Consider the following 22982-nt stretch of genomic DNA (forward strand, 5'->3'; position numbering starts at 1 on the left):
CTTTAGCTATCAGGGAAATGCAAATCAAAACTACAATGAGATACCATCTTAATCCCATAAGATTGGCAGGTATGAAAAAAACAGAAGAACACAAATGCTGGTGAGGATGTGAAGAAATGGGAACACTCATCCACTGCTGGTGGGAATGCAGAAGGATCCAACCATTCTGGAGGACAGTTTGGCAGTTTCTCAAAAAAATAACCATAGATTTGCCATATGACCCAGCAATTGCACTGCTGGGTATATACCCAGCAGAACTGGAAACAAGGACACAAACCAATATATGCACACCAATGTTCATAGCAGCATTGTTCACTACCACCAAATGTTGGAATCAACCCAAATGCCCATCAACAGATGAGTGGATCAATAAAACATGGTATATACATACAATGGAATACTAATCGGCTTTAAGAACAAATACACTACAAACACTACAAACACACGTGATAACATGGATGAATCTTGAGAACCTTATGTTGAGTGAAGCAAACCAGGGATTGAAGGACAAATACTACATGACCTCATGAAATAAGTAAACCAGCTGCCTCAGAGAGCTAGAGACTGGAAGATAGGCTTACAGGAAATCGCGGGGTAGAGGAAGGATGTAAGCTGACATCTACATGGGTGAAATCTATGATAAGCTGGACGTAAGTATGTGTACAAGGAAGGGATAAAATAGGGGCATATGGTTACCTTTGGGTGGGGCTTTGCGGGCTTGAGGGGGGCTAGGGTTGGGCAGATGGGTAATATTGCCCAAGAAATTGGGGGGAGGGTGGGGCAACATACGAACATAGGAGAATATCAGGTGTTGATTGAGAGTATAATGCTGAGAAAACCTTTTCAAAATATAATTAGGAAAGTTACCTGTTTAAGATACTTAAAGGGGATAATCTGATGTAGGACAGACTCCTAGGGAATATCTGAATGCTCATTTTGCCAGAGTGGGTTATACCATTGGGTTGAGACCCATATAATGAGAGTGAAGGTAGACCCACATCCTGGGGAGGACTAATGCCATCAAATAGAGGGAACTGTATCTCTCAAGAGAAATGGTGGCTCCCAGGGCATTAGGGCAGTTGAGCAAGTCAAGCCCTCCACACTGTTGCAAGTATCTCTGAACATGACTCCTCAAGAAATGAAGACTGACTGTCACTGTAGGCCCCAAGGGGAGGGGGAAATAGATATTGAATAGATGGAACCAATGTAACTGTGAGGGCAATAGAAGTGTTTCACAAGAGTACACAAGGATGGATATAAAACATGTAATATTACACCAAAAACATATAGGGGATGACAGACTAATAATGTAAACCATAATGTAAAACATAGGATAACTAAAAATTTAGAAAACTGTATAGCCTAAAGTATAAACCACAATGTAAACACAAATGTTACCTTGTTTGAAAGCTATTGTCTCAATATTTGTGCATCAGTTTCAGTAAATATGATATGAATAAGTTAAAAGATTATCTCTGTGGAAGGGAAAAGGTTTTACATTGGATATGTGGGAGTACTGTATATTGTATATATGAATTACTGTGATCTATGGCTCTTGTGAAGAGAAGCTCAATAATTAGGAAAAAAGAAATGAAAAAGATAGGATGTAGAATTTTTCCAAATCAATATGTATTCTATATCTAACCTTTAAACTCATCGCTATATTCCATTTTACTATTAAGGGAACCTGGCATTATATTGTGCTTCACTTTTCAGGAAGTTTTTGATCACAGAGTGCTTCAACAATGGCAGCAGAGGAATATTGGTATGGCATGTTATTGACAGGGGATAGATGGTTGACAGGGAGTTATACAAGGCATGTGTCCGGGGTGCATAGAAATGTTTGGGTATACTCATAGTGGAAACAAAATCAACAAATCAACACCTGGGAGGGTGCTGGGTTCCTGGCTGGGGGGGCTCTGTCATGGTCTCTAGGGGAGCAGCAGCAGTCCCCCAGGTGCAACGGCAAGGACCAGGAAGGAATGAGGGTCCAACAGTGAGCCCCTGATACTAATGGCTATGCTTGTGAGCCTATACACCTGAAATAAGAACAAGGCCTAGAGCAGCACTGTGCCTAAGAGTTCCCTCCTGACAGCTTCCGTGTTACTCAAATATGGCCAGTCTTGAAGCCAAACTCAGCATGTAAAAGCACTGCCTTCCCCCCAGCGTGGGACATGACTCCCGGGGATGAGCCTCCCTGGCACCAAGGGATCACTACCAAGTACCAGCTGATGACGTAACTAGAAAATGACCTTGAATAAAATGTTCAATGCGGACCAGCAGAATATCCCTGTCTACATATAATAACAGGAGTTAAAAATGCTGCTGACCTAAATTAAGGGGACAGTGGAAAGGACAAATGAGTTTATATGGCTATGAGTCTCTAAAAAATAGTCTGGAGGTTGTCAGAAGGATTGCCCTTATGCACACCTGAGCAGAGTCTCAGAGACAGATAAAGTAGATACAACCCTAGGTATTGGTTCTTTTGAGGGCTAAAGAGACCCACAGGTTTTATGGTCATGGCAGCTGGAGTTCACTGCCATGTCAGTTGGCCCTTCTCTGGAGTTGGTGTTTCTGCGTGATGGAGCTGGACTCAGATGTGATCTCTTTTCACAAGCCTTTCCTGTTACTTTACTGGAATTGTAGTTGGTGGTGGGGTTTAAGATGTATCTAGGGGATCTGAATCTCTGGGCTGACAATATGATAGCCAGGCCCTGAGCCTCAACAGACTTCAGCTGCTACACTCTGGTTTATTGGACTTACTCCACTCAGCTAACGTGGAGTTGAAGAATGTCAACCACCACACCATGGAGCCTAGAGTGCCTACAACTGAAAGCAGGAGAATTGCATCCAGTATCCATGTGGAATCTAAGCCTCCTCTTGACATAGATGTGGCATGGACACAACCAAGCCAAGATCCACAGGAAGGAGGAATACAGTAAGGATTAGAGTGGACTTAATGATATTCTATTCATGAACTATTGTGGTTAGTAATCGAGAAAATGTGGCATTGGTGTGGAAAAAATGGCCATGGTGGCTGCTGGGTGTGGGGAATGGGAGGAAGAGATGAGATATGGAGGCATTTTCAGGACTTAGTGTTGTCCTAGGTAGTGCTGCAGGGACAATTACCAGACATTTTAGATCCTCCCATGGTCCACTGGATGGAACGTGCGAGAGTATGGGCTATGATGTGGACCATAGGCCATGAGGTGCAGCGATGCCCAGAGATGTACTCACCAAATGCAATGGATGTGTCATGATGATGGAGGAGAGTGTTGCTGTGGGGGGAGTGGTGGGGTGGGGTGGTGGGGGTGAATGGGGACCTTATATTTTTTGAATGTAATTTTTAAAAAAATGAATTTAAAAAAGTATATTTTCTGCGAAGTGGATGTGGCTCAACTGATAGAGCATCTGCCTACCATATAGGAAGCCCAGGACTCAGTATCCAGGGCCTCCTTGACCCGTGTGGAGCTGGCCTACATGGAGTGCTGCCGAACACAAGGAGTGCTGTGTCATGCAGGGGTGTCCCATGCAGAGGGTAGCCCCATGCGCAAGGAGTGCACTCCGCAAGGAGAGCCACCCCACATGAAAAATGTAGCCCGCCCAGGGGGGCACTACATACACAGAGAACTGGTGCAGCAAGATGACGCAACAAAAAGACATACAGATTCCCAGTGCTGCCTGACAAGAATGCAAGCAAAGACAGAAGAACACACAGCAAATGGACACAGAGAGCAGACAACTGGGGGTGGGGGGGATAAATAAAAATAAATCTTAAAAAAATATATATATATATTTTTTTTTTCTGGGGTACATAGCTCCCAACTACCACAAATGGCCAGTAAGTATATAAAAAGATGCTCAGCTCGAGAATTGCAAATTGAAACTACAATGAGACTTTTAAGAAGGTGGTGGGTTAGAGAGGCAGAGGGCTCACTTGTCTCCCAGAAAAATAGCTAGAGGACAGGCTGAAACTGTCTTTAAAACTGTTCTAGGGCTTAGGATACCAGGGGAAGGCTAGACATCACCCAGAAGAGAGAGGGAGAGAGAGGGACAAAGAAAGGAGTCTCAACTGCCCAGAAAGATCCCATGAGTAAAGTTGCAGAAGCAGTTTCTGGCATCCATCCTCCCACCATTGGAGCAAACAGCAGTGGGTCCTCTGGCTCCTGGCCAGTGGCTAAAGACTGAGGGTGTTGCAGGGATCCTCTTCCCCAAGAAAGGGGAAAGGGAGGGATGCAGCCTCTAGCAAATTCAGCTTTTGGCCAGCAAACATAAGACTGCTGCATCCCAGAGTTCACATACTTCCAGGCCAGTTGGTGTGGTGACACTGTTTGCCCTGAGAGCCAGCAGGGAGCTAAAAACAACCTGCCTTCCAAACTAAGCACCTTCCCTACTTCCCTGGACTGGTTGCTGAGGACATAGGGCGAGGGAGGGTATGGATGGCCAGAGGAGTAGAACAACTTCTGAGAAAGTTTGATTTGCTAGGCTTGGCTCTGAAAGCCCACCCTGAGGGTCACTGTCTCTGCACAGGTAAATGCAGTCACCCCTCGCATATGGGGTCTGAGCAGAGAGGTTTGAGGAAGTGCACCATCTGCTGGCAGACCAGGAAAGTTCACACACAGAAGGGAAAAAAAAATTAATTAAAGAGGAATCTGGTATCTTTACCGCCCCCCTCTTCAAGGCCCTTAGAAACTAGCCTGCGCCCCATCAATAAGTCCATAGCCCTGGTTTAAGCAGTTAAACACAGGCAATCCTAAAGACCTAGAACAAGGTGGATCCAGAATCAACAGGGAAGCAACTGGGCTCCCGTCTACCAAATAGGAGATCCAGGGTTCGATACCCAGGGCCTCCTGGTGAAGGCAAGCTGGCCCGTGTAGTGAGCTGGCCCACATGGGGTGCTGCCCCTGCAAGGAATGCTGCCCCATGTGGAAGTGCTGGCCCAAGTGAAGAGATGACACAGCAAGATGACACACAAAAAAAGAGACACAGAGGAGAGACAGTAAAAGACGCAACAGATTAGGTAACTGAGGTGGTGCAAGAAAATGATCACCTCTCTCCCACCCCGGAAGGTCCCAGGATCAGTTCCCAGAGCTGCCTAATGAGAATACAAGCAGACACAGAAGAACACACAGCAAATGGACACAGAGAGCAGACAATGGAAGGAGGAGGGAGAAATAAATAAACCTTTTTCTAAAAAAAAGAAAAAGAACAATAGTAGTATGCAGCTAGGCAAGAGAAAAACACCGACCACCAGATGCCTAGACCTTCATAATCAGATGCCTAGACATCATCAAAAATATACAAGCCATACTAAGAAAAAGGAAGATATGGCTCAGGCAAAGGAACAAATCAAAGCCCCACATGAGATACAGGACTTGAAACAACTAAGCAATAATGTTAATACATATGTCCTAAATCAAATCAGAGAGTTGAAGGACAACATAGCTAAAGCATTAACTAAGAAGACACTAAAACAAAAGAAAGAAGGAAGGAAGGGAGGGAGGGAGAGAGACAGGAAGGAGATGACACTGGGTGAGCACAAAGAAGGATTTGAAAATCTGAATAGAAAAATAATAGAGCTTGTGGGAATGAAAGACAGTAGGGGAGGTTAAAAATAAAACAGAGGGACAACCAACACGATGGTGGCAGAGTAAGGCACTCCTCAAGTCAGCTCCTTCCACAGGGCAGTTAGTAAACACAGAGCTATCTAAAGCACCTGTCTGGGGGCTTCAGGAGACCAATGAGCATCCTGCAACATCCTTGAAAGAATGGTAGGAGGAGACTGCCCATCTGCAGAGAAGATTTGTAAGTAGAGTGCTCCATGCCCAAAGGCCAGTGACCATCTTCCACTGGCAGCACAAGACACCTTGGGAGCTATTCCATGGCTGGAATTAGAATTTCTACTTACCAAAAATGGGGGAAGAAGAGACAATTGGGCACAACATCAGCTACTGATTCAGTGGGCTAAAGTATAATCTTAAGAACAGCTAAAGTTCGAATCTGTCCAAGTCAGAAAGGAGGCTGATAGCCAACATTTTAACTCCGTCCATAGCATGAGGGAAAGCAGGGCTGACTGAAAACCACAGTTCTGATAGGGACTGGCTTCTTTCACCCAGATCAGCCTGCAGCCCTATCCAAGTTTTTAGCCATACTCCTTGCAGGGAGGAAACTGGCAGGCCATGCACCAGCCTCTCTGAATAACTGCAGGTACATTTGACACAACCACGGTCATTTTGGACCCACACAACATAAATGCCCACATGTGCAGCTCTATCCCCACCCTAGGCAGGGGGAAATGAGCTTGAATCCTCATCAGTCTCTCTGGGCAACTACAATCGAGGCTCATTGACTCCTACAACCCAACCAGCAAGGGAGAACTAAAGAGAGAAACTGCACCCAGAATAAATGTATCTAGTAATCCAGATGCCAAGACACCAACAAAAAATTACAACACACACCAAGAAACAGGAAGATATGGCCCAATTGAACAAGATAAACCTCCACATTTTTGGGACTTGGAGTTGTCCTGGGTGGTGCTGCAGGGGCAATTGCTGGACACTGTATGTCCTCCCATGGCCCACTGGATGGAACATGGGAGAATGTGGGCTATGGTGTGGACCACTGGCCATGGGGTGCAGCGATTCCCAGAGATGTACTCACCAAATGCAATGGATGTGTCATGATGATGGGGGAGAGTGTTACTGTGGGGGGAGTGGTGGGGTGGGGGCAGTGGGGGCGAAGGGGAACCTCATATTTTTTTAATGTAATGAATAAATAAAATTTAAAAAAAAATAAGGCCCTAGATGACATAAAGGAATTGTGAGAACTAATCGTAGATGTTCAAACAAATCTCCTTAATAAATTCAATGTGATAGCTAAAGAGATTAAGGATATTAAGGAGACATTGGAAGAGCACAAAATGAATTTAAAACATACAAAGAAAAATAGATCTATTGGGAGTGAAAGGCACAATAAATGAAATTAAAAATACACTGGAATTATATAATAGCAGATTTGAGAAGCAGAAAAAGGATTGGTGAGCTCGAAGAAATGGCCTCTGAAAGCAAACATACAAAAGAACAGATGGAGAAAAGAATGGGTCTCAGGAAATTAAACAACAGTCAGAAATATGTCATGAGTGTCCCAGAAGGAGAAGAGAAGGGAAAAGGGACAGAAGGAATATTCGAAGAAATAATGATAGAAAATTTCCCAACCCTATTAAAGCACATGGATACCATGTCAAAGAAGCAAAACTTACTTCCATCCAAATAAATCTGAATAAACCAACTCTGAGACACATACTAATCAGAATGTGAAATGCCAAAGACAAAGAGAGAATTCTGAGAGCAGCAAGAGAAAAAGCAATGCGTAACATATAAGGGATACCCACAAAGATTAAGTGCCGAATTCTCACCAGAAACCATGGAAGCAAGAAGACAGTGGTATAATATGTTTAAGATACTGGAAGAGAAAAACTTCCAGCCAAAAATCTTATGTCTGGCAAGACTGTCTTTCAAAAATGAAGGAGACCTCCAGGAAGATGGTGGATTAAAAAGGCACAGGACTCTCTTCTCCTCCAGAAAAATAGTTAGAGGAGGGGCTGAAACAGCCTAGAAAAGGATCTTCTAGGGGTTAGGAAACCAGGCAAAGGCTGGACACCACCTAGAGGAGAGAGGGACAAAGGAGGGAAATCGCTATGACAGAACTGTGAGTGGAAACCAGCATCTGCTGCTGCCAGCACCATCCCCTACACTAAAGACACTTCAGAATTCTCAGGCCTGTGGGCCTGCGACTACAGACAAATGGCACTCCAGGGATCTACCACCCCAGGAAAGGGGAGAGCAAGGGACACAGCCTAAGACTGACTCAGCCTCTGAACCACAAATGTGGTCTACTATGTCCCACAAGCCCTTCCAGGCCAGGTGGGACCACATGATGGTTTGCCCTGGGAACCAGCAAAGGACTGAAGAAATCGGACCATTGCAACCTCCCTCTCTTCTAGCTGGGACTAATTATTGAGGACACCCAAGGAAAGGGGAGAGAGAAGGACACAACCTAAGGCTGACTCAGCTTTTGACTCTTCCAGCCCTTCCAGGCTGGGTGAGCCAAGCCATTGTTTGCCTTGAAGCCTGCAAGGGGCTAAAGACATACAACCCTCCCAATCTCCTCCTCTACTAACAGGGACTGATTGTTGAGGACCCAGAGGGGAGTGGAAATATTTCCAACCTGGGAACAGGGAGGGGGATACCAGAGAAGGCTGGAGAACTATCTCAGAGAAACTTTGAAATACAAGGCTCATAGCCCCCACACAGGAAGCTCTATAACACTGAATCCCATCTGTGTTGCAACTAATATACTTCAATCAGGCATTGAACTTAGAGCTGCCCAAGACCAAGGAAGTACAAGCAAGAAAATTAAAAATAAGTAGGAGAGAACCAGCAAGATGGCAGTGGAGTAAGGAGCTCCTAGAGTCAGCTCCTGCTACAGGGCAGTTAGCAAGCACCCAGAGCTATCTGAACTAGCTGAAGCACCTGTTTGGGGCTTCAGGAGGCCAGAAGAGCATACTGCAATATCCTTGAAGGAGTGGAAGGAGGAGACTGCCCATTTGAAGAGAAGACTCCTAAGAAGAGTGCTCCACACCCTGGGGGTTGGTGCCCATCTGCCACTGGAGACACAAGCCTGCTTGGGATTGTTCCACAGCTGGAAATGAAAGCTCCATTTCCCAAAATTGGGGGAGGAAGAGATGGTTGGGCACCAACTTCAGCTACTGATGAGTAAATTCAGTGGGCTAAAGTATAATCCTGAGAACAGCTAAAGTTTGAGACTTTCCAAGTAGAAAGAGGCTAGGACACGCCATCTTAACTCTGCACCTGGCACGAGGGGAAGCAGGGCGGACTGAGAATCCCAGTGCTGGTAGAGACTGGCTTCCTTCCATCCAGGTCAGACTGCAGGTCTAGCCTAAGTCCCAGTGCCACCTCTGACAGGGAGGAAGCTGCAGGGACCTGCACCAGCCTCTCCAGAAAATTGCTAGCCAAGCCACGGACGCCGGTGATTGTCCTACTCTGGAGACACAAGCCGCCCCAGGAGCTGTTCTGTGATTGGAACTGGAAGCTCCATTTCCCAAAAACAGGGGAGGAGGAGACCATTGGCTTCTGATTTCACCTACTGATTGGTAGTCTCGGATGGCTAAAGAATAACCCAAGTAACAGCTGGGGTGTGAATCTGTCCAAGTTGGAAAGGAAAGAGGCCAGTGGTCGCCATTTTGACTCTGCCTCCAGCCTGAGGGGAAGCCTGACTGACCAAATATCACAGTGATGGTAGGAACCAGTTTCTTTCACCCAGATCAGCCTGCAGCCCTAGCCTAGGCTTCAGCCCCATCTCTGGCAGGGAGGAAGCTGGCTAGCTCTGCACCAGCCTATCCAGGTAATGTTCGGTACCTTTGGCTGCCATAAACTGAATAATCTGAAGTCTACCAGGGCAACTGCAGTCATCTTAGACCTGCACTGCATAGATTTCTGCCCACACCTACAGCTCCATCCCTGCCCCAGGCAGGGGAGAAAGGGGCGTGAAGCTTCATCATCTGTCTGGGCAACCACAGTCTAGGCCTGTATGACTTAGATTATTCCACGCAACTGTGATTCTGTCCCTACCTCTGGAAAAGGAGAAAGTTGGGAGAAGCTTCATCGGTCCCTGGGGCAATGAGGGCAGCTTGAGCCTCCACAGTTTATAGCACCAATTACATCCTTGGCTCCTACTGCACAACCATCAGGAGAGAAAGGGCAGGAAGCCCTAAACTAAGGAGAAAAACTGCACCCAGAATAAATACTCTAGTAAGCCAGATGCCAAGACAACAAACCCTCACCAAGAAACAGGAAGATACAGTCCAGTTAAAGGAACAAGATGAGCCTCCAGATGACATAAAGGAGTGGAGACAACTAATCATAGATGTTCAAACAAATCTCCTTAATAAATTCAATGATGGCTAAAGAGATTAAGGATGTTAAGACACTAGATGAGTACAAAGAAGAATCTGAAAGCATGCATAGAAAAATAGCAGACCTTAAGGGAATGAAAGGCACAATAATTGAAGTTTGAAAAACATTGGAATCATATAATAGCAGATTTGAGGAGGCAGTAGAAAGGATTGGTGAGGTTGAAGAAATGACCTCTGAAAGGGAACATACAAAAGAACAGATGAAGAAAAGAATGGAAAAAATTGAACAAGGTCTTAGGGAACTAAACGACAGCAAGAGATGTGCAAATATATGTATGTGTCATGGGTGTCCCAGAAGGAGAAGAGAAAGGAAAAGGGGCAGAAATAATATTTAAAGAGATAATATTACAAAATTTCCTAGCCCTATTGAAGGACATAGATATCCCTGTCCAAGAAGAACAATGTACTTCCATCTGAAAAAAATCTGAATAGACCAACTCTGAGACACATACTAATTAGAATGTCAAATGCCAAAGACAAGGAGAGAATTTTGAGAACAGCAAGGGAAAAGCAATGCATAACATATAAGGGATACCCAATAAGATTAAGTGCTGATTTCTCCCCAGAAACATGGAGGCAAGAAAACAGTGGTCTGATATATTTAAGATACTACAGGAGAAAAACTTCAAGCCAAGAATTTTATATCCAGCCAAACTGTCTTTCAAACATGAGGGCAAGATTAGAATATTCACAGATAAACAAAAACTGAGAGAATTTGTAAGCAAGAGAACAGATTTTCAGGAAAAACTAAAGGGTATGCTAGAGCCTGAAAAGAAAAGACAGGAGACAGAGGGCTGGTAGAGAGTCTAGAAATGAAGATTATATTGATAAAAGTAAAAGTGTCAAAAGAGTGGTGAAAATAAAATATGACAGATAAAACTCAAATAGGAATAAACTTAACCAATGATGTAAAGCACTCATATTCAGAAAACTGCAACCCAATGTTAAAAGAAATCAAAAAAGTCCTAAATAACTAAAAAATATCTCATGTTCAAGAATTGGAAGACTAAATATCATTAAGATACCAGTTCTACTCAAATTGATATGCAGATTCAATGGAATCCTCATAAAAATTCCACCAGCATTTTTTTAAAAATTGAAAACACTATTATCAAATTTATTTGGAAGAGGAAGTGGTCCTGAATAGCCAGAAACATCATAAAAGGAAAAGCGAATGATCATCTCTGGACTTTTCATCATACTACTGAGCTATAGTGGTTAAAACAGCATGGTACTGACATAAAGACATACACATAGACCAATGGAACCAAATTTATGGTTCAGAAACAGACCCTCACAGGTATGGTCAAGTGATTTTTGACTAGCCTGTCAAACTCACACATTGCGGGCAGAACAATCCATTCAACAAACGGTGCTGAAACAAACTGGCCATCCATAGCTGAAAGGAAAGAGGACCCCTGTCTCATACCTTATCCAAAAATTAACTCAAAATGGATCAAAAAACTGAAAATAAAAGCAAGAGCCATGAAACTTCTAGAAGAAATTATTGGAAAATATCTTCAAGACCTGGTGGTAGGTGGTGGATTCTTAAAGGAGATAAGAGGACTGAGTGGACTACTGATGTTTAATGTATGTAGAAATTTTAATTAGCTTTACTGTAAAATTGTGGAAATGTATAGAGCGGATGGTAACACAGTGAGTAACAGCTAGTTTATAAATGGGGATGTGACTGAAAATGGTAGTCTAGTTACGTAAATGCCAATTGACAGAATGCTTGAGAATAATCTAGGAACTGGATAGCACAGTAAACCAAGAGGTGGGTGAGAATTGTGGTTGTACAGATGAAAGAGTGTCCTTTGTTAGCTAGAACAAATGTATATCACTACTGCACGGTGTTGGGAATGTGGAGAAGCATGGGAAAAATACAGCTAGAGTGACCTATGGACTGTGGTTAGTAGTACTAATATATTATTGCATTTATGCAAAAGATGTATTGTGTTGATACTGAGGCAGTATGGAAAATGTTGGCCAAATGGACACTATAGGACATGGCAATAATCATATGATATTATTTTATCTGTAGAAAATGACACACCACATTGTGGTGTGTTGATTAAGAGGTGTTGTTTGTGAATTCTGCACATGTGCATGATTGTTTTATAAGTTTACAACTTCTGTCATAAAAAATTATATTTAAAAAATAATAATAGGGTGGGTTGGGGGGAAAACACACCAAATGTAAGATAAGGACTATGATTAGTAGTAAGATTTTGACAATATTCTTTCATAATTTGTTACAAACATCTCATGACAATGCAAGGTGTTGGTGGAGGGTTGATGTATGGGACCTCAGTAGGATGTTATGCATTTATGCTTTGTTAGTTCACAACTTTTACTACACACTTAATTGTTTATGTATGTTTATATATAAATGATATAAAGATAATAATAGGGAGGGTTAGGAGAAAATACTTTGGTTAGGGATAATATTTTGCCAATGCTCTTTAATTATTAGTTAAAAAGGTTTAACAACAATGTAAGGTGTTGGTGGTGGGTTGAGTTATGAGAGTCCTGTATGATATTATATATGTTTGTTTTGTAGGTTCACAACTATTACTGTGCACTTATTGTTTATGTATGTTTGTGTGTGGGTTATATATTTCAATAAATTAATTTTTAAAAAATAAGTAGGAGAGGCTTTTTCAGGCTCTATAATCTCCCTCCCCAAGACCTTAGGACGTGACTCTATAACCAATTCCGGGGTCCAATGCCCAGTTTTGAGCAACCAGCAGGACAACCCTAACAATCCAGGTCAAGTCAAGAATCAAAGGGCAGTGGTAACAGCCTCCTGCCACTAAACCCCTACAAAAGAGAAAGAAATTGAGCATCTAAGTAAACTACATCCTAATTAGATGCCTAGATATAAGCAAAAAATTACGAGCCATATTAAGAAAATAGAAGACATGGCCCAAGGAAAGGAATATATTAAAGCCCCAGAAGAGATGCAGAATTTGAGAACTAATGAGCAAGATGCATACAAATTTTCAAAATCAAATTAATGAGCTGAAAGACAATATGGTTAAAAAGATAAATGACATCAAGAAGACATTGAGAGAGTGCAAAGAAGAATGAAATCTGAACAGAAAAGTAACATAGCTCATGAGAATGAAAGACACAGTAGGTCAGATCAAAAATGCATTTCAGGGAAGCAGGTTTCGCTCAATGGATAGAGCGTCCTGCTTCAAACCCAGGGCCTCCTGACCCATGTGATGAGTTGGCCCAGCGCAGTGGTGATGCGCCCAAGGAGTGCGGTGCCATACAAGGGGTGTCCCCCGCACTGGGGAGCCCCATGCACAGAGAGTAGGCCATGTGAGGAGAGCTGCCAGCATGAAAAAAGTGCAGCCTGCCCAGGGTGGCACTACATACACGGAGGGCTGATGCAGCAAATGATGCAACAAAAAGACACACAGATTGCCGGTGCTGCTGACAAGAATACAAGCAGATGCAGAAGAACACACAGTGAAAGGACACAGATAGCAGACATCTGGGGGTGGGGGGAAGGGGAGAGAAATAAATAAAAAATAAATATTTTTTAAAAAAATGCATTTTAGCCATACAAGAGCAAATTCAAAATGATAAAAGGAAGAATAAATGATAACAAAGACAGAACAGATAAAATTGGAGAAAAGAACAGAGAGAGAAAACAATGGAAAAAATTAAGCAGGGGCTCAGAGAGTTGAATGACAACATGAAACACAACAACATATGCGTCATGGGAGTTCCAGAAGGAGAAGAGAAGGGAAAAGGGGCAGAAAGAGTATTTGAAGAAATCATAGCTGAAAATCTCCCAATTCTCAGAAAAGAAATGAACATACATGTTGTTCATGAAGCATACCATACCCCAATCAGAATAAATCTGAAGAGACCAACTCCACGACACATACTACTCAGAATGTCAAATGTCAAAGATAAAGAGAAAATTCTCAGAGCAGCAAGGGAGAAGCAAACCATCACATACAAGGGACATCCAGAAAGACTTAGTGCAGATTTCCTTTCAGATACCATGGAGTCGAGAAGACAGAAGTATGATAGAATTAGAACATCAAAAGAGAAAAACTGCCAGCTGAGAATTCTTCACCCAGCAAAACTGTCCTTCAAATATGAAAGTGAGTATAAAATATTCACAAGCAAACAGAAACAATTTGTAAAAAAGAATCCACCTTTGCAGAAAATATTAAATGAAGCCTTAGAACCTGATAGAAAAAACACAGGAGAGAAAGGCTTGGAGGAGAGTACAGAAGTAAGAATAGCAGAAAGGATAACCAAAAGAATAAAAAGACAAAAAAAAAAAAAAAAAAGATATGACATACGAAAACTAAAGAATAAAATGGAGGAAGTAAATAGTGCATTACAGTAATATCATTGAATGTGAATGGATTGAACGCTCCAGTCAAAAGATATAGGCTCAACCAGTTGGGTGCCCACCTACTACATGGGAGTTCCCAGGTTCAGTCCTGGTGCCTCCTAAAAGAAGACGAGCAGACACTGCCCCCACAGCAACTGTCAGATGCTACAAGCCAGCAGACAGTGCAGCCCATGGGAAGCAGTTATGCTTCAGGCCATTGGGCACTTGCCTCTTAGGCAGGAGGTTCCAGGTTCAGATCCTGATGCCCCCTGGAGAAGGCAAGCAAACAATGAGCAGATAGATGAGAGAATCATCTGGGGGAGGGGAAGACAACTAAAATAAATAAATAAATCTAAAAAAAAATACCAATCCTGTTTAAATGCTTCCAAAAAATTCAAAAGGAGGAAAATTTACCTACCGCATTTTAGGAAACTACTATCACCTATTACCAAAGCCATATAAAGATACTACAAGAAAAGAAAATTGCAGCTCAATCTCTCTAATGAACATAGACACAAAAATTCTCAACAAAATACTTGCAAATCAAATTCAACAACATATTAAAAGAATTATAGGTGGCGGACTTAGCCCAGTGGTTAGGGCATCCATCTACCACATGGGAGGTCCATGGTTCAAACCCCCGGCCTCCCTGACCCATGTGCAACTGGCCCATGTGCAGTGCTGATATGCGCAAGGAGTGCCCTGCCACGCAGGGATGTCCCCGTGTAGGGGAGCCCCATGTGCAAGGAGTGCACCCCGTAAGGAGAGCCGCCCAGCATGAAAGAAAGTGCAGCCTGTGCAGGAATGGTGCCGCACACATGGATAGCTGACACAACAAGATGACGCAAAGAAAGAAACTCAGATTCTGGTGCCACTGACAACAACAAAAGCGGACAAAGAAGACGGAGCAAACAGACACAGAGAACAGACAACTGGGGTTGAGGGGGAAGGGGAAATAAATAAATAAATAAATCTTAAAAAAAAAAGAATTATAGGGGAGCAGATATGGCTCAAGGGGTTGAGCATCTGCTTCCCACATGGGAGGCCCCAGGTTCAGTTCCAGGTGCCTCCTAAACACACACATATACACACACACAAACACACAAAAAAAACCAGCAACAAGCAAAGAAACGACAAACAAAATAACTCAGGAGAGCCAAGGTGGCTCAGTGGTTAAGTGCTGGCTTCCCATCTACAAGGACTCGGATTCAACCCCTGGCCCCAGTACCTGAAAAAAAAAAAATTATACACCATGATCAAGTGGGTTTTATTCCTGGTATGCAAGGATGGTTTAAGATAAGAAAATCAGTCAATGTAATACACCACATTAACAAATGAAAGGGGAAAAAAAAACACATGAACATATCAATTGATGCAAAAAAGGTATTCAATAAAATCCAGCATCCTCTCTTGATAAAAAACATTTAAGATAGGAATAGAAGGAAAGTTCCTCAACATGATGAAGGTCATATATGAAAATCTCACAGCCAACTTTGTACTCAATGGGGAAAAGTTGAAAGCTTTCCCTCCAAGATAGGACAAGACAAGGTAGTCCACTGTCACCAGTTATTCAACTTTGTGCTAGACGTTCTAGCTAGAGCAATTAAGCAACAAAAAGAAATAAAAGGCATACAAGTTGGAAAAGAGAAAGTAAAACTCTATTTACAAATGACATGATCCTATATTTAGAAAATTTCAAAATACCTAGGACAAAGCCATTAGAGCTAATAAGTGAGTTCATCAAAGTGGCAGGATAAAAGATCAACACACCAAAATAAGTGCTGTTTATACACTGTACTACTATATGAACAAGCTGAGCAGGAAACCGAGAAAATAAATCCATTTACAACAGCAACAAAAAGATCAAATATCTAGGAATTAATTTAGCCAGAAATGGACAGGATCTAGCCTCTGAATATGACAAAATGCTGCTAAAATAAATCAAAGAAGACCTAAACAAATGGAAGAACATTCTGTATTCACAGATTGGAAGACTAAACATCATGAAGATGTCAATTCTACACAAACTGGTTTATAGATTCAATATAATCTCAATCAACATTCCAACACTCAACTTCACAGAAATAGAAAAGTCAATTACCAAATTTATTTGAAAGGGAAAGGGCACCCGAATAGCCAAAAACTTTCTAAAAAGAAGAGCAAGGTCAGAGGACTCATGCTTCCTGACCTTGCAATGTATTACAAATTTACAGTGGTCAAACAGCATGACATTAGCATAAAGATAGAAACATTAATCAATTGAATTGAAGTGAGACCCGCATCTCCATGGCCAACTGATTTTTGATGAGCTACCAAGTCCACTTTTCTGGGAGAGTCACTTCAACAAATGGTACTGGGAAAGCTGGACATCTATAACCAAAAGAATGAAAGAGTATCCCTATCTCACTCTCTATACAAGAATCAACTCGAAATGGATCAAAGATGGGTGGACTTGGCCCAATGGTTAGGGCATCCGTCTGCCACGTGGGAGGTCTGCAGTTCAAACCCTGGGCCTCCTTGACCCCTGTGGAGCTGACCCATGTGCAGTGCTGATGCGCGCAAGGAGTGCCATGCTGTGCCACACAGGGGTGTCTCCTGCATAGGGGAGCCCCATGTGCAAGGAGTGCGCTCCGTAAGGAGAGCCGCCCAGTGCAAAAGAAAGTGCATCCTGCCCAAGAATGGTGCCACACACATGGAGAGCTGCTACACAAGATGACGCAACAAAGATGACGCAAGAAAATGAAACACAAATTCCCGTGCCGCTGACAACAACAGAAGCAGACAAAGAAGACGCAGCAAATAGACACAGAGAACAGACAACCAGGGTGGGGGGGAGAAGGGGAGAGAAATAAATAAATAAACCTTTAAAAAAAAGAAAGAAATGGATCTAAGATCTAAACAGAAAAGCCAGGACCTTAAAATTCCTAGGAAAGAATATAGGGAAACATCTTCAAGATCTTGTGGTAGATGACAGTCTCTTAAGCCTTACCTCCAAAGCATGAGCACAAAAGAAAGGCAAAGGGGACTCTTCAAAATTAAACACTTGTGCACCTCAAAGGGCTTTGTGAAAAGGTAGCCTAATCAATCGGAGAAAATATTTGGAAATCATACATCTGTCAAGGGTCTAATACATAAAGAGATCCTACAACTCAACTATAAAAAGATGAGTAACACAATTTAAAAACAGACAAAAGACCTGAATAAGCATTTTCGAAAGAAGAATTACAAAAGGTGAAAAAACACATGGAACACATGGAAAACACATGGAAAAGCATTCAGCATTCATCACTGCCTATTAGAGAAATGCAAATCAAGGCTATGAGACATCATTTCACACCTACTAGAATGGCCAATATTAGCAAAACAGAAAACAACAAGTGTTGGAGAAATGTGGAGAGATAGGAATGCTTATTTGCTGGCAGTGGAAATGTAGAGTGGTATAGTCGTTGGGGATGTCTGTTTGGCAATTCCTAAGGAATTTAGATATAAATCTACCATGTGACCTGGCAATACAACTACTAGGTATATACCCAGAAGATCTGAAAACAGATTCGCAAACAGACATCTGTACAATGATGTCACTTTGGCATTATTCACAATTGCCAATAGATGGAAACAACTCAGGTGTCCATCAACTGATGAACGGATATACCCACGATGGAATACTATTCAGCTGTAAGAAGAATGAAGTCGTGAAGCCTATGACAACATGAATGAATCTGAAGGACATTATGTTGAGTGAAGAAAGCCAGATATAACAGAACAAATATTGAATGATTGTATGATTTTGCTATTACAAACTAAATATAATGAGCAAACTCATGGAGTTATAGCTAAAATATAAGTTATCAGAGGAAAGAATGTGGTTAGAGAATAGAAAGTGGAGGTTAAATCTGTGCAGAATTGATAAAAGTGTTGTTTGTAAATGTTTGCAAGTGAATAAAAATGGTGAAAGAACATCATGCAATTTATAATTAGTAGTGCTAATATATGGGTATTATTAGCAGTTTGATGTTATGAATTCCAAAATAGATAATATTTTTATGAACTGGTCTGTTCATCTGGGCATGATACCCATTGATAGTATTAAATGCAAAGGTTTTACATTCACTTAATGAACTCAAGATTAGGGCTTTGATTTGACCTCAGCAGTAGGGCATGACTCAGGGTTGAGTCTCTGCCCACTTGGGGCCTGAGAAAAACAGACATACATTGAAGAAGATATGGAAGAGGAGAGAACTTGGTCATTTCAGTCCTGCCATGTGATAGGCTATAGCTGTAGCACCAGAAAGAAAGACGATCTCTATGCCAGCCTATAGCTGAGATCAGAAGAAGCAAGGCCCATGGAGTCTTAAGAGGAAGAAGAAAGGAGAGGCCAGGCAGAGGTCACCTGCCATCTTCCTTCAACATGTGGCAATAGACTTTGGTGAGGAAGTAACCTTCAGCTGGATTCTTGAGAGCCTGGTAACTGTAAGCTTCTACCCCAAATTAATACCCTTTATAAAAGTCAACAGATTTCTGGTACTTTGCATCAGCACCCCTTTGACTGACTAATACAGGTATGACAGTGGCTGAAAGGAAAAGTCTAAGGAAGTGTATATCACTAGAAGGAAAGCCAAAAAAAGGAAACATGAGACTATACAGCATAGCGAACCTTCTTGTGAAAAATGAGTATTGTTAATAATGCATATAGGGACACCTGGAATTGTCCTGCATGACGTTGCAGTGATGGATACAGGCCATTATATATTTTATCATAACTTATAAAACTGTGCAGGACAGAGTATAAAATGTAATATAAAATAGAATCCATGGTTAGTGGCAATGCTTCAATACATGTTCATCAATTGCAACAAATGTGCCACACTCATGAAGGATGTTGTTAATGTGGGAAAGTGTGGGAGGGGGAGGGTGTGGGACATATGGGAATCCCCTATGTTTTTTATGTAACATTTATGTAAAATAAAGTTTCTTTTAAAAAATTAATTTTTAAAAATTCATATATATGAATGTTTTTCTCTGAAATAGAACAAATGTACATTAATATTACAAGGGGCTAATACCAGAGTAATATCTGGACAAAAATAAAACCAAAGCAAACTATGGGCAGTAGTGTATAGTAATATAGTAATAATCTTCCATCAATGGTAAAAAACAAAGCAAAGCATGCTATGTGAAAGAAACTACACAAAAAATACTACATGTTATTTGACTCCATCTATGAAAAATGTAAATACAAATAAATTACAGAGATGGAAATAGATTAGAAGTTAAGTATGGCAGGGGAAGGATAGAGAGATTGAGAGGTGACTACTAAGGGGTGGGATTTTTGTTGTTGTTCTTTTCTTTTTTTTGGACTAATGAAAATTCTCTGTTAATGATTGAAGTAATGAATGCACAACTCTGTAATTATACCCAATGCCAATGATTGTAAACTTTAGATGGATTTTATAGTTTACAAACATGTTTCAATAAAATTGATTTTAAAAAATTACAATGAGGGGAGCAGGTGCTGCTCAGTGGTTGAGCACCTGCTTCACATGTACAAGGTCCTGGGTTCAATCTCTGGACCCTCCTTTAAAAAAAACCTACAATGAAATACAACTTCACACCTGCTATTACGACTATTGATAAAAAACTGAATATAACAAGTGTTGGTTATGATGTGGAGAAAGAGGAACCCTTGTACATACTTGGTGGGGATGTAAAATAGTGCTACTACTGTGGAATACAGTTTGGCAGTTTCTCAGAAAGTTAAACATAGAATCACATGACCTGGCAATCCCACACCTAGGTATATACACAAAAGAATCAAAAGCACTGACCCAGACAGATATTTGTACACCAATGTTCATTGTAGCATTATTCACAATAGTCAAAAGCTGGAAGCAACCGAAGCATACATCCACAGATGAATGGATAAACAAAACATAGTAGAATCAAACAATGGAATATTATTGAGCCATAAAAAGAAGGGAAGTTCTCATTCATAGAAGAATTTTGAAAACATTATGCTAAGTGAATTAAGTGTGTGATACACATAGTTACATGTGTACATATATACATATAGCATCTTCTGCCTTACCAAAGATTGACCTTGCCCCAGCCCTCCTCCTCAGACCCCCTTAAAGACATCATGTTGACTGAAATCAGCCAGGCAAAAATGGATAAAATACTACATGAGTTCTCCTCTATGAAATACTTAGAATAAGCAAATTACCAAGGCAGAAGACAGAATAGTGGTTACCATGGTTAGGGGAAGAGGGGATTAAGGAGTTATTAAAAATGAGTCTGGAGAAGCAGACTTGGCCCAGTGGTTAGGGCTTCTGCCTACCACATGGGAGGTCCATGATTCAAACCCTGGGCCTCTTGACCCGTGTGGAGCTGGCCCATGTGCAGTGCTGATGTGCGCAAAGAGTGCTGTGCCACACAGGGGTGTCCCCCGCGTAGGGGAGCCCCACGCACAAGGAGTGTGCCCCGTAAGGAGAGCCACCCAGCGCGAAAGAAAGTGCAGCCTGCCCAGGAATGGTGCCCCACACACGGAGAGCTGACGCAGCAAGATGACACAACAAAAAGATTACTGGTGCTGTTGATAAGGACAGAAGCGGTCACAGAAGAACACACAGAGAGCAGATACTGGGGTGAGAGTGGGGTAAATAAATAAATAAATCTTAAAAAAAAAATAAAGAGTATGAATTTTAGTTTTGGATGATGAAAACAATCTGGAAATTGTAAAAATACACAATATTGTCAGTGTACTTAATGTCAAAGATTTTCCACTTAAAATGATATTTGTTATATGATAATATTTTATTACAATAAAATATATTATCATTACAGAAAAGCCCTCCCCTTCCTATCTTCTTATAGAAATTGTTACAGAGAGCCATTCCTTTCTTTCAGAAATTGACCCTGAAGATACAGCTCTAACAGTACAAAAACGCAGGTGCAAAAGTCTATCCATTCAAGTGCTGTCTATAATTGCAAATTACTAGAAGAATCCCAAAGGCTCATGCACGGTAAATAAGCTGAATAATCACCCAAAGGGGAAAAGAATGAGGAGGATTTCTGTGAACAGATGGAATGATTTCCAGGACATATTATTAAGAGACATTTTAAAAGGCATCTATGCTACCTTTTGTGTAATAAAGAAAGGATCTAATTTTTTTTTAAAGAAAGGATACTGCATTGTATTTTTTTGTGGAGGCATTTCGGGACAAGGGATGCCAGTTATGTTTAGGCAACTTTAGGGGTGAGGAGTGGAGGAGATGTCAGCCCAGCAGGAGACGGAAACCCACCTGAGAAGGTCCTCAGACAAATATCAGAAGGGGCCACAGAGGCCGGCTAAGGCACAGGTTCCAAGTGCCACCGTCTTCTCTAGACGTGCGCCTTCCCATTGAGCAGTGAGCCAGGTGGGCCGCAGCTCCCTGAGGCCCAATTGCACCAGCCACATAGAAAACACACAGAAGGTTCTGGGCAAGGAGGATTCCTGTTCTGGTTTGGTTCAGTGTGGCTGGGTTTGGTGGTCGTTTGGCTCTAAACAACTCAGCATTCTTTCACACCAACTTTCTCACTTTCGGACATACAGGAAGAGCTAAGTGGAAAGACACTTGGACTCAGGAAATAAACCAGCCCGGGGAGTTCATGATGGCCGCCTAGAGACACGGGATAGCGACTAGAGGGGGAGCTGGGTTGGGGTTCCCCAGAATCCTCCACGCCTAACCACGCCGAAATGGATCTCTGAGGGGGTGCCCCATGCTGGACGGCTGCGGCTTGTCCCAGGAGACTACTTGCCCTCCTCGCAAAGGCTGTGTTTGTAGCTAAAAGCTCAGAACATCCAGCATTTGTTCAGCCTTTGGTTGCAGGGACTCCCCTCCCCATCCCTGCCAAACTCCCAGGCTCAACTCATCAGAGGCCTCCAGACCTCTAATGCACGCGTTGGGACGCATTCACGGCAGGTGCCTGCTGAGGTAGGAAGTGGGTGGCTACAGAGTGGGCCTTAACCCCGCCCCCCAGGCCACACCAAGACTCAGCGCCAGGCACTTACCTGGTGGCCTGGGCTTCCTTATCTGTGAACATGGAGCTTCCCGGGAACCTGGCGAGCGCTGGTCTTGATCTTGTAAAGAAGGGTAGGGTGGACAATCTTAGAGCGTGCGTGGGGGTGGGGTGCGTGGGTGACTGCGGGGCGGGAAAGTCTGCAGACCCGGGGAGGTCGTTGTGCGGGGTCCGCACCTGGGAGTGGGGACCGCAGGACCCCAACGTTGGGACGTTGTGCGGCGTCCATCCCCGTACTGGGGGCAGGGAGGCGGCGAACGGGATCCGGGCCCCAGGGAGGGGGCGGGCCCTGCGCACAGGCGGGGCGGGGCGGGCGCAGAGCGGCGGCGGCAGCAGCAGGTGGGTCGCGGGAGGTAGTGCGGGTAGGGCTGAGACCCGGCGGGGGAGTGAGGGGTCGAAGGCTCCGGTGCTTGGGGGCAGGGACGAAGCAGAGTTGGTGGCGAGGAGAGGTGCGCGGGGCGTCAGCTTTGGGGTCCGGGGCTCGGTGCGTTGATTCCCCAGCGTGGCGCAGGGGCTGGGGACTGACCGACTTTGTCTGAGGCGAGGTGGCCTGCGTGGGCCACGCCC

General features: G+C 42.9%; 1 long non-coding RNA gene across 1 annotated transcript in view; it reads right to left on the reverse strand.

Moving 5' to 3' along the window:
- The window catches only part of LOC139437041 (uncharacterized), a 37553-nt gene extending 14911 nt beyond the window's left edge, over window positions 1-22642 (reverse strand). The window contains exon 1 of the long non-coding RNA XR_011646607.1: window positions 22408-22642. This is a non-coding gene — a long non-coding RNA (uncharacterized lncRNA). The remainder of the gene's footprint in view (window positions 1-22407) is intronic.
- Between the last annotated feature and the right edge of the window lie 340 nt (window positions 22643-22982).

The sequence above is a fragment of the Dasypus novemcinctus genome, chromosome 19 (genome assembly GCF_030445035.2).
Source record: "Dasypus novemcinctus isolate mDasNov1 chromosome 19, mDasNov1.1.hap2, whole genome shotgun sequence".
NCBI classification, from domain to species: Eukaryota; Metazoa; Chordata; class Mammalia; order Cingulata; family Dasypodidae; genus Dasypus; species Dasypus novemcinctus.